The sequence below is a fragment of the Juglans microcarpa x Juglans regia genome, chromosome 6D, assembly GCF_004785595.1.
Source record: "Juglans microcarpa x Juglans regia isolate MS1-56 chromosome 6D, Jm3101_v1.0, whole genome shotgun sequence".
NCBI lineage: Eukaryota > Viridiplantae > Streptophyta > Magnoliopsida > Fagales > Juglandaceae > Juglans > Juglans microcarpa x Juglans regia.
In genome coordinates, this window is record NC_054604.1 from 19,101,137 (window position 1) to 19,114,382 (window position 13,246).

Sequence of the window (13,246 nt, forward strand, 5' to 3'; positions counted from 1 at the left end):
AATAGTATAATATCTCCACAATAATTAGTAATAACTTATAAAATATCGGTTCCTAGTCGTCCACAAAATTAGACATCTTTATTTAATAAGGTTAAGAAAATATATTGATTATGAAGATTCATTTTAGTCAAGAATTCTACTAAATATTGTTAACAAAAATTTTATGTTCAATTACTTTTACGTACTCATTACGCACTTCACTAATGTGATTGGCTGTATCACTTTTTTTAATATAAAATAAATATTTTGATCAATCACATCAATAAAATGTACAATGAATATGCAAAAGTGATTGTATATAGCATAACTCGTATGTTAATGCATTTGGAATATATCGAAGTGATTGCAAAACTATTTATCATTTGTTACTTTTTATCCAACCATTAGATATCGAATAAGATGATATAATAATTAAGAGGATAGTGGTTAGAATTTTTCATTGAAATATGATATACCCAAAATAAAATTATTATTTAAAAATCCCCGTGTATTCTATATTACTCTCTTTTAAGTTTCATACAATAATTCTATAATTTTGAATTTCTAAATAATTAGAAATCATTTTGCGATAGTTACCGTTTCAAAAGTTTCTAGTGCATAGATATTTTGAAGCTTTAATCGTGCAAATTAGGGGACAATTTTAAGACATGTTAGTAGAAGGAAAAGATACTTTGAGAGATCACCCAAAAGCAATTCTTAGAAGCTCCATTGTCCTTCCTGCCCTCTAATCATATTCCCTTGTGATAAAATCAACCCACTATGTTATGATGGAGTCTGACCAATTACGCACTCCCTCCCCAAAAAAGAAAAAAAAAAAACTCATGAACTTCATGTATCACTTTCCAATGATTATATTATATGAACAATCACTCGTAATTTAACGTATCACGTCAAATCATATAAGTTGAATTTGTATTTGATATGGATGAATTTTAATCTAAGTCGAGCATGTCAAATAGATCTTAGACTATATATGAGTGAATTTTAATTGGAACTATTTAATTAAAAAGAAAAAAAAAACTCTTCAATCTTAATCTATTAATTTTATATTGAATTTGCATGGAACCAACGTATTATGGTAAAAGTTATCAAACCCGGATCATATGGGTTTTGTAACCCACACATTGTAAATGGTCAAGAAATTGGATTTAGTGTCACACAATTTGTTGGTAATTTGCAGCCACGTTGAGGACCATAAAGGGTAATTCACGTGGGGATCTGGCTTGCGTAAATTGTGCCACGCTTTGTGAAAACTGGGAGCATGAAACTGAACAGAGGCTGAAGTGGCAGACCTTTTCGGTCAACTTATGTATCAGAATCTCATTTTCTTGGGCAAATGCCAAATGGGCCACATAATTACCAGTTTCCTTTTTTTTTTTTTTTCATTCAAATTTGATTTCGTTTATAAAGAGATCCATGGGCCATGGCCCTTAAACTTAAAGGATCCTCCTCGCACTCATTATCTTAAACTACGGTTTAATCTCCTTGTTTCGCTCTTAAGGAATCAGGACCAGGGACGGGCCCGGCCGCCAAGGATCAGTATATATATATTATAATATGAGAAATGCTCTAATTATAAAAAAATTATATAAAATTAAATTTATAAAATAATATGATTTGATATAGTATGTTAAATTATAAAGTTAATTTTATTATAAAATAAATTTAACGGATCATATAAAGTCATGTCACTTTATAAGTTTATTTTTATATAATTCTTTTGTATCTGTAGTATTTCAATTATAAAAATTATCTTTTAAATTAAATTATATCGCATAAATGATGTGTAGTATAAAAACTTTTAAATAGAATTATTGAATTAAAAGAGTACACCATTACATATAACTCAGTTCATGAGAAGAAAATGAAAAAGGGCTAATGGACTAGAAGTTCGACCTTTTGTAAAGACAGTCAAAAGAGACGATTTGTTGAAGCCAATCAAGGAGGGATGCTATTCATCATTCTACATCATATATTTTACATATTTTAAAATTATTTTTTATTTTATTTTATTCTTATTAAAATAATTAAAATATTCTACTTATCATCTATACACTACATACTTATTATAGAAAAAAAAATAAAAAAAATAAGTATGATGTGTGAGAATGATAAATATAATTATTCACCTAACAAGTGGACAAATGAATAGTAATTGAGAGTTGCAGTCAAATGATCCACTGTATTTGTCAATTATTAATGTATTTATTGGAATTTTCCATCAATGGGTAGTACTACTATGTCACCTAAGTTCGCCTACTTGGTGTGCCTCTAGTGTACATTATATTTTTTTATTACTTTTTCAAAAATATTTTTTAAACATATTTTAATATTTTTAAAAAAATCAAATAGTCAATTCTTTAATTATTAAATAAAAAAATAAATTATTTCAACGGTCAAATTGAGTAGAGAAACTTAGGCAGCATGGTACCATTTTCCATCAATTAAACAACTTGAATCTATAACAATTACCTTATGCCAATTGCGGCGCAACGACGCGTAGGGTTCATGGGCAGATGGATAAGAAGAGGTGTTAAATGTGGCAGATGCAAGAGATTTTAAGGACCAGAAATCTAGCAGTTTCATCCTTATACCTATATTATGGAGTGGAAGTCGCACATGGGAATCATAGGTCGCTCAGTACGGCTAGTGTGAGCCAAAGGTTGCCAGAAAGCTATATAGTCCGACAAAAAAAAAAAAAAAAAAAAAAAAAAAAAAGAAAGGAAAATTATTGACAATAGGCTTTGTGATAGGAAGGGGGAAAACGAGGGAGGAGCAACGCACCCCTTACTCCGGTCCACCGTGTGGATAGGGGAGATGGATTTTTTCAGGAAAGAAGGAAGAGCTTGAGTTTAGATAGAACTTTTGTCACCTTTGTTTTGTAAAGAGAAATAATATTTCTAGTAATAGAATTTTCATTTTTTTAAATAAATAAATAAATATAGAATTCACATAAAAAATTAATTTTTTAATAGTAAATTTTATTTTTTTTTAAAATGAATGTGTGACACTTGCACAACCCATGAGTCTATGACTGTATTTAGCATTACTTATTCAAAAATTTTTATACTACACATCATTCATATGACATAATTTGATTTATAAGATTTAAATTTTAAAATTTATCTTTTAAAATAAATTATGTTGTATAAATGATGTATGGAGTAAATGCTTTTGAATAGTGCGATTGATTAATTAATTGATGTTAGTTTTACAAATGTATTGAACTTGTATGACTTTCTACGTTTCTGATCTTTGCGGCCATACATACCCTATAATTCTGACCTGGTTCCATAGTTGTCCACATGCATTCATTATTAAAAGATGAAAGGAAATGAAAAGGGCAGGATAGAATAATAAGTTATAAATCACATGTATCTGCTAAAAGGATGACAAAGTAGGTGATGGTTATGGAACATGTTCACAAGGTTTAAAAAAAAAAAAAAAAAAGTTCACAAGGTTTCTTTAAGGAAAATGCTAATTGAATAAAAAAAGTGAGCGATTGAATTTTTTATTTTTATTTTTTATTTAATAGTTAAAGAAGTGAATATTAGTAAATTAATATTTTTTATTTTTTTTTAAATATTTTAAACTGTGTAGAAAAAGATTAAAAGAAAATAAGAAAAAAATAAAAAAGTGTATTTTCACTTGTCCCACTTTTTTTTTTTAAATATCCAAATCATTCCAATGCTAAAACCAATGCAAAGAGCTACAAATTCAATTAATTGATCAAACGTAACTGGATATAAATCTTATCGAATTTTATGGAACAAATGTCAAAGTTCTCTCCAATTGTCTAATTGCGCGAATTGGATGATTTAAGTCTCATTTGTTTTAGATATGTGATGAGATTAAAATTAAAAAATTGAATAAAATATTGTTAGAATATATATTTTAATATTATTTATATTTTAGGATTTAAAAAGTTAAATTGTTTATTTTATTTTGTATGAGAATTTAAAAAAATTATAATGATTAGATGAGAGATTTTTAAAGTTTTTAAAATTTTAAGTTTTAGTCTTGAAAGCAAACCAGACTTTAATTTTGGAGAGAGATAAACACATCATATAAATCTTACAATATGTAGTATTGTCTGTATAGAAATTTCAGTCAATATAAACTCGACATGAATATTTAATAATTGTGTGTGTCACTTTATATTAAATTGATTAATTCCATTAGACAACTAAGCATAATCTCAATTTGATTTTGAATAATGATTTGAACAAATTTCAAGTTTACAAGTAAAATGTTTTGTTAAAAAAGTGAACCTCACAACAAAAACATATAAAATCACTTATTTTAGTGGGTCCACTTAAAAAAAACACATGCACACTTAAGACTTGCACCTACTATTAGTCTTTGACATTTCATGAATATTGAATATTTTATAAGATAAGAGTACTTTTAGATATAATTATGAGTTGTGTAAGAGTTGGACATTCTTTTTAAAAATGAGTGAAGTCTACTATTAAAAAATTAATTTTTTTTATAAAATTTTATATTTATTTATTTATTTTTAAAGAAATGCGCAATGCTTCACATCCTACAACTTTAAATATTTTTTTTAATTATTGAAGTACCCTTGACGGGGTGGTAAGACGACAAACGCGTACAACTACATTTTTGGAAGTTCATAAGCTGGGCTTCTTTGCTTGACTATATAACTGTTATTAGGGGCTGCATGAGGAATGGCCAATCAGTAATCGCTCTACCATTCAAAGACAGCTTTAAATATAAATATATATATATTTTTGTATCACAAAGACAGCTTTAAATATTGAATTGCCGACTAAACAGCTCAGCCATTAAGGATTCAACTGTTAGGCCTCGTTTGGTTGGAGAGTAACGTCATATGAAAATTTTATAAATAGTAGTAAGTTTGTAAATAATAATGAAATAATTTCAATTAAATACTTTTTTAATTTTGAAAAATGAAAGAAAAAAAAAGTTAAATAAAAAATATTATAAAATTAAAATATTATAAGAATATAATTTTATAATATAATTTTTATTTAAGATTTGAAAAAAATAGAATTGTTTTTTATTTTTTATTTAAAAATTTGAAAAAATTATAATAATTAATTTAAAATTTATGTATTTAATTTATATTTGAGAATAAAATAAAATAAAATAAAATAAGATTAGATAAAAATTTTAAATCTCATCCTATATCCCAAACCTGCCCTAATTGGGTAGCTTGGTTTCCCTTTGACAAAATTGACATACACAGAATTTCAAGCCGTCGCGGTTTGACAAAATTTCCTTTGGGTTAGACTTTTCAGCTTTCACATGGTGAAAATTCCTTAAATTGTTTAATTTCGAATTATTGTAATTAGTAATTGAGATAATTAGGACTTTTATGGACAAAATAATTGTTATTAAGAGTTTGGTTTTAAATATATTAAGCTAAATAAGAGTATTGCTACTAAGTTATTTAAAACTTACCGCTCAATGACCCTCTTAACGTGGCATAGTACCACGTGGTTTATTGAAAAAAGAAACACAAAAGATTATATTTAAACAAAAAATGTGTTCAAGGATATAAAGAGAGAAATATTGAAACTCTAGATTCCTTCCCTCTACTCTTTTTGTGTTTGTGTTTTTAATTTTTTTAATAAACCACATGACATCGCATGATAGTGTCACGTTAAAAGGGTCATATGAGCTATAAACAGATGACCAAGTAGTATTATTCTTAAAGTTATATTAGAAGTTGGTCTTGTTTGACTGAGATTAATTTAGAGTTCTATTTTAATTTAAAGTTCTTGATTGTAAGCTATCATAAGTGGTCATATTTTGTGAAATAAGTTGTTTTATGATTCTACCATGTCCACGACATTCTACTATGTCTACGACCTCGATTCCCGTTCAATAGGCTATGTCAAAACCTTCATTCGATTGGTATTGATTGAATGCCCACCTGTTATACCTTAGCCCCCACATGTTCGAACCCATCAAATGGTAACCAGGTCCAAGAACTAGATTTTTAAATCCAAACAATTATCCCTAGTTACCAAACATCCCATAGCACCCTTTGTGGAACCAACTTGTGTTAGTCAGACATTATCTGAACCTCATTGGCATGCAACAATGTCCATTGAACTCATTGCCCTTATGCAACATGATACTTGAGAATTAGTTCCACCAAAAAAAGGGTCCAATATTGTTGGGTGTAAATAGGTTTTTAGAGTCAAACAGAATGCCAATGGTTCCATTGATAGGTTCAAAGCGTAGTTGGTTGCAAATGGTTATAACCAACGCCTCGGACTTGATTATACTGAAACTTTTAGTCCTGTGGTTAAACCTGCCACCATACGTGTTGTTTTGTCTATTGCTATGATGTAGGGCTGGCCATTACGACATATGGATGTAAACAATGCGTTCCTCTATGGTCAACTCTCGGAAGAGGTGTATATGATCAAACCTCCAGGTTTTTGTGATCCAGCAAAACTTGATCATGTTTATCATCTTCAAAAGGCTATTTATGGGCTGGGTATTCATCCTTGAAGCAAGCACTGGTGGATTTTAGTTTTGTAAATGCACAATCGGATGCTTCCTTATTTGTGTATCACTCTGGTTCTGTTCTTGCATATTTTTTTATTTAAGTGGATGATCTCATTATTACTGGGATTGACTCTACCTTTATAACCGGCCTTGTTTAGAAACTTGGTCACAGGTTCTCTCTCAAGGATTTGGGTCCTTTACATTTTTTTCTTGGAATCGGGGCCATCTCCACCAAGATTGGGATATTTCTCCCGCAACATAAGTACATTCGTGAGTTGCTGTCAAAAACTAGCATGGATAGCGCAAAGGACTTGACCACGCCACTTTCCACATCTTTTTCCTTGATAGTCGTATCCTCCATTCCACCCACCCTACTTTGACCGAAGTTGGGAGGAGAAGTCTGCTTGTGTCCTCATCAATCAGGCAAATATCGAGCGGGTCAATTCAATTATAAAAAGTCATACTTGACAAACATTAATAAAAAGTCATTTTCCTATAAAAGAAATATGTATTCTACCAATTATCCAAATACACCATAAAAAGTCTAAAATATATATTTTATGCTTTTCATCAGGATTCACTACTAGTCTACAACAATGCAAAATACATTCTACCTTTTATTATATAAAAAAAAAAAATACATTCTACCTTGAAATTGTTGCAATGTCATTTTTTTTCCCTAATAAATTTTGATAAGTTTCTACTTAGTGACATATAAGGAAGAAATGAATACTTGATCTTCTATATGAAACACATATATTCAATCTATTATGGAAATTTGATAGACTGGGTTGGAGGATTTTCTCCCAATTTAGTTTGGAGAAAATACTTATCTTCACATGTTGTTTTTTTTCCCTTTTAGTCCTCATTTCTTATTTCACATTTGAATAACAAGAAAAATTCAAGGATTAAGAAGATCGAGGACATAGATCACAAATCAGCTGTTGATGTTTGCTTGTCTCATAACTTCTCTTTTAATAGGACTATTTTTTTCTTTCTACCTTTTTTTTTTTCAAAAAATGAAAGTCATACACAAAATATTTAATGATTTTCTTTTTTTACTGATGTGCTCATGGGAGTACGAGCATGATCTTGCCTTCCATCCCAAACTTCTTAACAAGCTCTCTAGCATACTTAGATTGTGAGATAAAAATTCATTCTTCAATTTATTTTACTTGAATGTCCAAAAAGAAATTTAACTCACCAATCCTACTCATCTTAAATTCAGACTTCATTTCAGTAACAAAATCATATGAGAGAGAATCAAGTGTTGCTTCAAACACAATATCATCAATATAAATTGGAGCAATGAACAGTTGCGTACCAATTTTTCTAATGAAGAGAGTCCTATAAGCTTGTCCTCTAATGAAGCCGTGTTCAAGTAAGTAAACTGTCAATCTTTCATACAAAGCACAAGGTGCTTCTTTCAGCCCATAGAGAGCTTTCTTTAACCTGTAAACATAGTCAGAACAGAGGTCATTAATGAAACCTTTAGGTTGTTCAACATATACCTCTTCTTGTAGAAGGCCATTTAAAAATGCACTCTCGACAACTTTTTTATATAACTTGAAATTTAGATGACAAGCAATGGCAAGAAGTATGTGGATAGATTCCAAATGAGCAATCGGGGCAAAGGTTTCATCAAAATCAATTCCCTTCACTTGTGTGTAGCCTTGTTCACCCAACCTAGCTTTGTTTCTCACAATGATTTCATGTTTATTTGACTGGTTCTTGAAGATCCACTTGGTTCCAATGATGTTGTAGTTTTCAGGTTTAAGAACTAACTTCCAAACATCATTTCTTGTGAATTGATAAAGTTCTTCATGCATGACATTCACCCAAGTTTCATCATTCAAGTTTTCCTCAACCTTCTTGGGTTCAACCTGTAACAAATAACACACACACTCACACACAAAAAAACAAAAAACTTGATTTAGCTTTCGAAGTCTCTTACATTCATCCAGCTCATCCAAAATGTTCTCTCTTGAGTAGGGTTCTTTCTCCTGTGGAGGAGGAGAATTTTGAGGAGTTTGTCCCATGTGATCTTCATCACTTTGCTCTTGTGCACACTCTTCAGCATTTCGGCCTATCTCTTCCAAGTTTTCAAGTTCCTTTTTAGTAGTCTCGGCTGAAACATCATCTACAACCACATTGACAGATTTCATGACTTTTTTGTTCATAGGTTGTAGACCCTTTAAGCCTTGCTATTTGATGAATATCTAAGGAACACTCATTCATCACTCTTGCTATCAAACTTCTATGAGTTTTTACAATCTCGCAAGATGTAGCATTTGTTGCCGAAGACTCTAAAATACTTGACAATGAGCTTTTTTATTTTTTCACAAGCCATAAGGTGTATGTTTGGTGCTGGGAATTAGAATAACTCTATTTAGGATGTGACTTGCCGTATTCACAGTTTCTTTCCAAAAATACAAAGCCATTTTCTTGCTGCTCAACATGGTTTATGCCATCTGTTAAATAACCATATTTTTTCTTTCCACCAATCTCCATTTTGTTGAGGAGTAATAGGAGCATAAAATTCTTAGTGAATGCCCTGTTCATCACAAAAAGAGAAAAAATTAGTATTCTCAAATTCCTTACCATGATCACTACAACTTCTAGAGAGAAAATGATCATTCTCTATTTGTAGTCTCATGAACAGCTTCTTGACAAAGTCAAATGTTTCAGTTTTTTCTCTTAAGAGGATGGTCCAAGTAAATCTAGAAAAATCATCCACAATAACCCTGATATACTTATTTCCACCCAAGCTTTCGGTCTGTGTTGGACTCATCAAATCCATGTAAAGTAGCCCAAGTGGCCGAGAGGTGAGAATGTCTGAAACTTTCTTATGTTGTGCTCTTGTTTGTTTTCCCTCTTGGCATGGTCCACAAACCATCTTCTTGACTTTAAGAGACTTAGGCAAACCTGCAACAACTTCCTTTTGTGAAACTTTTTATAAGTCTCTAAAGTTTATATGACCAAGTCGTTGGTGCCACAACTCGGTTTCATCCAATAGAACTCTATGGCAACACAATTGAGATGTTGAGGAGACTCCATAAAAATTGTTAGATGTTCTAGTGCCCTTCATGATCCATTATCCAGCTTTGTTGTAAACGTTTCACTTATCTTTTGAAAACTGCACAGAAAGATCATCATCACAAAATTGACTAATGCTTAGCAAGCTAGGTTTAAGACAATTTACAAATAAAATATTATGAAGAATAGGTAGTACATATATTTCAACATTCTCTTCCATATATTTCAACATTCTCTTTCCCTTCGACAATGGACTTGCTACCATCTTCAAAGGTCATGATGCCTCCATTACTCAACTCAATTTTTTTGAAAAAAGTCTTGTCACCTGTTAGGTACCAAAGGCAATTGTCGATTAACTTAAGGTTTATGGGAGCAACTAAGCACACAACATCCTCTTTGACCGCCTATTTTGCTTTTAAGTCTTGAGCTATTCTTTTCATCAACACCACTTTGCAATATCTTTTCTTCGTTGTGAAGACAATTTTGATAGTTCACAAAGCCTTGAGGCTTATGGAGGTTATTTGATGACTCAATTCTTAAACCTGATTTTCAAAAATCTTTCCCTTCTTTGATTTTCTTTCACCTCTATTTTTCTGCGCTTTACTCAAATTAAAGTAATATGACCTTATATGACCAGAAATACCATAATGATGACAAATAGGAACAAACTTACTTTCAAACTTATCTCCGTTCAGCTTCTTTGAGGTTGATGTTTTATATGACTTTTCAAGATGATTTGAATTTGAAACGACTTCTTTTAGAGCATCCACAACTTGACTGGCTTTGACCAAGACAATACTCTTAGAGTTAGTAGCAGCAGATGATGAGACTTGAGGATATTTATCTTGGAAAGTTGTATACCCCAAACCAGTACGATCACAACTGGACTTTTGAGTACTTAACATCTCATCTAATTTCTGAGTTGCTGATTTTTGTTGAAACCCTTGAGAACTTTTCAATTCTTTTTCTAGTGCATCCTTTTAAGCTTTCATTCTCGAGATCTCAACTTTAAAAATTTTCAGTGCCTCCAAAAGATTAGTCTTTTCATTTTTACTGTTGTGGGTTTGTTTTACAACTTCTTGCTAAGTTTTTTCAGCTTGACTACTTCTCCACATAAATCATTATAAGCCTCTTATATGCTTAGCTCATGGTCAACATCAACAAAAGTTATATCCAAGTTACTATCATCAAATTCACTTTTAGATTTAGTTAGTACAATCTTAGAAAAATCATCAACAGTGGTAAAAGCCATAAAGAAACTTTCCTCATCAAATGATGAACTAGAAATTTCAAATTCTGAACTGTCACTAAGTGTGACATTCAATGCTATTCTCTTATTTTTCTTAAAATTTGAGCACTCCACTCTTATGTGACCATATCTAGAACATTCATGGCACTTCATTTTGCCATTTTTCTCATATTTTTCTTTATTCAATTTTTCAGAATCATTTTCTTTGCAAGAAATTCCTTACTTCATTTTTATTTTCCACTAACTTTCTTGTTAAACAAAAGTTTTCTAAATTTCCTCGCAATGAGAACTATATCCTCATCGTTCAGATTTTGTTCATTAGAGAAATCATCTTGATCTTTGATGAGTGCACGACAGTGCACTTTAAATACCCAATTATTGAAATAGAATGCTAAAATGTGAATAGAAATCATATGAATTAATTTGTATTCTTGAATTTAGTTTCTATTTACTTTGGGATACTCCTAAGCATATTTTTATGTTTAATTTCAAAATCCATAAAAGAAAGGGCTAAAGTCCAGTCAAACTCAAAGCAATTTTTTAATTAAAATAGCTCCCAAGAGTTTTCAACGAAACATGAATTTTGAATTTAGCAAGACTTTTAAGTAATAAGGACTCTTCATTATCCACGTGGGCTGACTTTCAATGTAGATAGACATGTGGACTTTCAGGAAAGCTAGGATGCTTCAACATGAGAAGAGTTAAACATTGAGATAACTTTCCAAAATATCAAATAAAATATAACTTCAAATAAGATGGGTTTGAGAGCAGTTCGTATCAAGAGAAAAAGAAACAAATCACAAAAGGAAGCTGCAAGAAGTCCAAAACGTGCTAGGAGACAGTTTGAACATACCTTAGTATTTTGATCATAATTTTCCACTCACACATCCAATTGATGTGAGTCTTGATGCGTTGGAAAGCTATCTTAAAGGGCTAAAAAATCATATTTGATAAGGATACCCAAATTCTGACTCTTGAAGTTAGGCGATTTTTTATACGAGAATCAGGAAAACATTAGTGTTTCTTTTATACTCGAGGGAAGCATATGATTGGGGGAGAGTTTTTGAAGGGTGGAGGCACAGTTATGGAGAAAAGAAAAAATACCATTTTTATTTTTTATTTCTTCCATGGAGAACTAAAACTTGGGTAAAGCCTAGGGTAAAAATTGATTGGTGAAAATACTTTGACTTGATTTCAATTCATAAATTAAATTTTATTGTTTAAGATTCTAGGATTGAATTCTTTATTTATTTTGGATTTTTATAAGTTTGAGATAATTATATTAAATCTTGCTATGATTTGATTTCATTGAGCTATAGGATTATGAACATATGATTGTGATTCAAACAGTTGTTTTTCATGTCATTGATGTATGTTTTGCTACACTATTATTTGTGAACATCGTGTCGTCATTAGATCTGATATTCATTTTTATATATAAAAACTGTGGTTTATAAATAGATAATAGATTGTAGAATTAAATTTGAGAAAGTAGATGAATATAATGTCATATCTTCCAATTAGAAATTTGGTGCTATAATTCTTAATTGTGTCATTTGGATTGAAAAAGTCAGAATATTGGATTCGGTTTATGGAAGCCTAAAGCTTTACTTGCATTTTTATTCGTGCCCTAATCTCATTTTAATTGTGCTTTAGGTAGAATTTTCATATTCTCGTCATACTGTCATTTAATTCTTTTCTTTAAGCTTGCATCTTGTAGTGTTTCTTCCGATTCCCTGTGGATCGACACCCTAAACTATACTTACCATCGCGTAATAGTTTGGGCGTAATCAAATTTTAGCGCCATTGTCGAGGAGTACTGTGCAGGAATCTATACAAGGGTTAATTTACTCCAGTAGTGTGTAAAGGTTGTAATTTCGTTCCTTATTTTAGCTTGTTGCATTATTATTATTATTATTATTATTATTTTGTAGTATTTTTGGATTTTAGTATTTTGTTACGTTGCATGTACAGATATAGAGACGCATTGGGTAGATTTGCTTGTAGGCCTGTGCTAGAGTCAGAATCAAATTTTTTAAATATTTTATTTGACAATTCATCTAGTTCCGAGGAAATGAGTGAACACGAAGATCAACCTACTAGAATTCTTCAGGATTACCTCCTCCCTACATGCACAATCACACCGTCATACATAATGTTTCCAGCCAAACTCGTCAGCTTGATTTTAAAATATGGATGATACAGCTACTGCCTATCTTCCATGGTTTAAAAATTGAAAATCCTTATTTGCACATTAGAGAATTTGAGGAAGTAGTTGCGATTTTTCATAGTCATAATGGTACAGATGATGTTGTGAGACTTAACTTCTTTCCTTTCTCTTCTAACGATAGAAAAAAGAGCTGGTTGTACTCACTAGAACCACAATCAATAGAATCATGAAATGAGATTACACAGGTCTTCTTTAACAAATATTTTTCCCAACATAAGACCAAT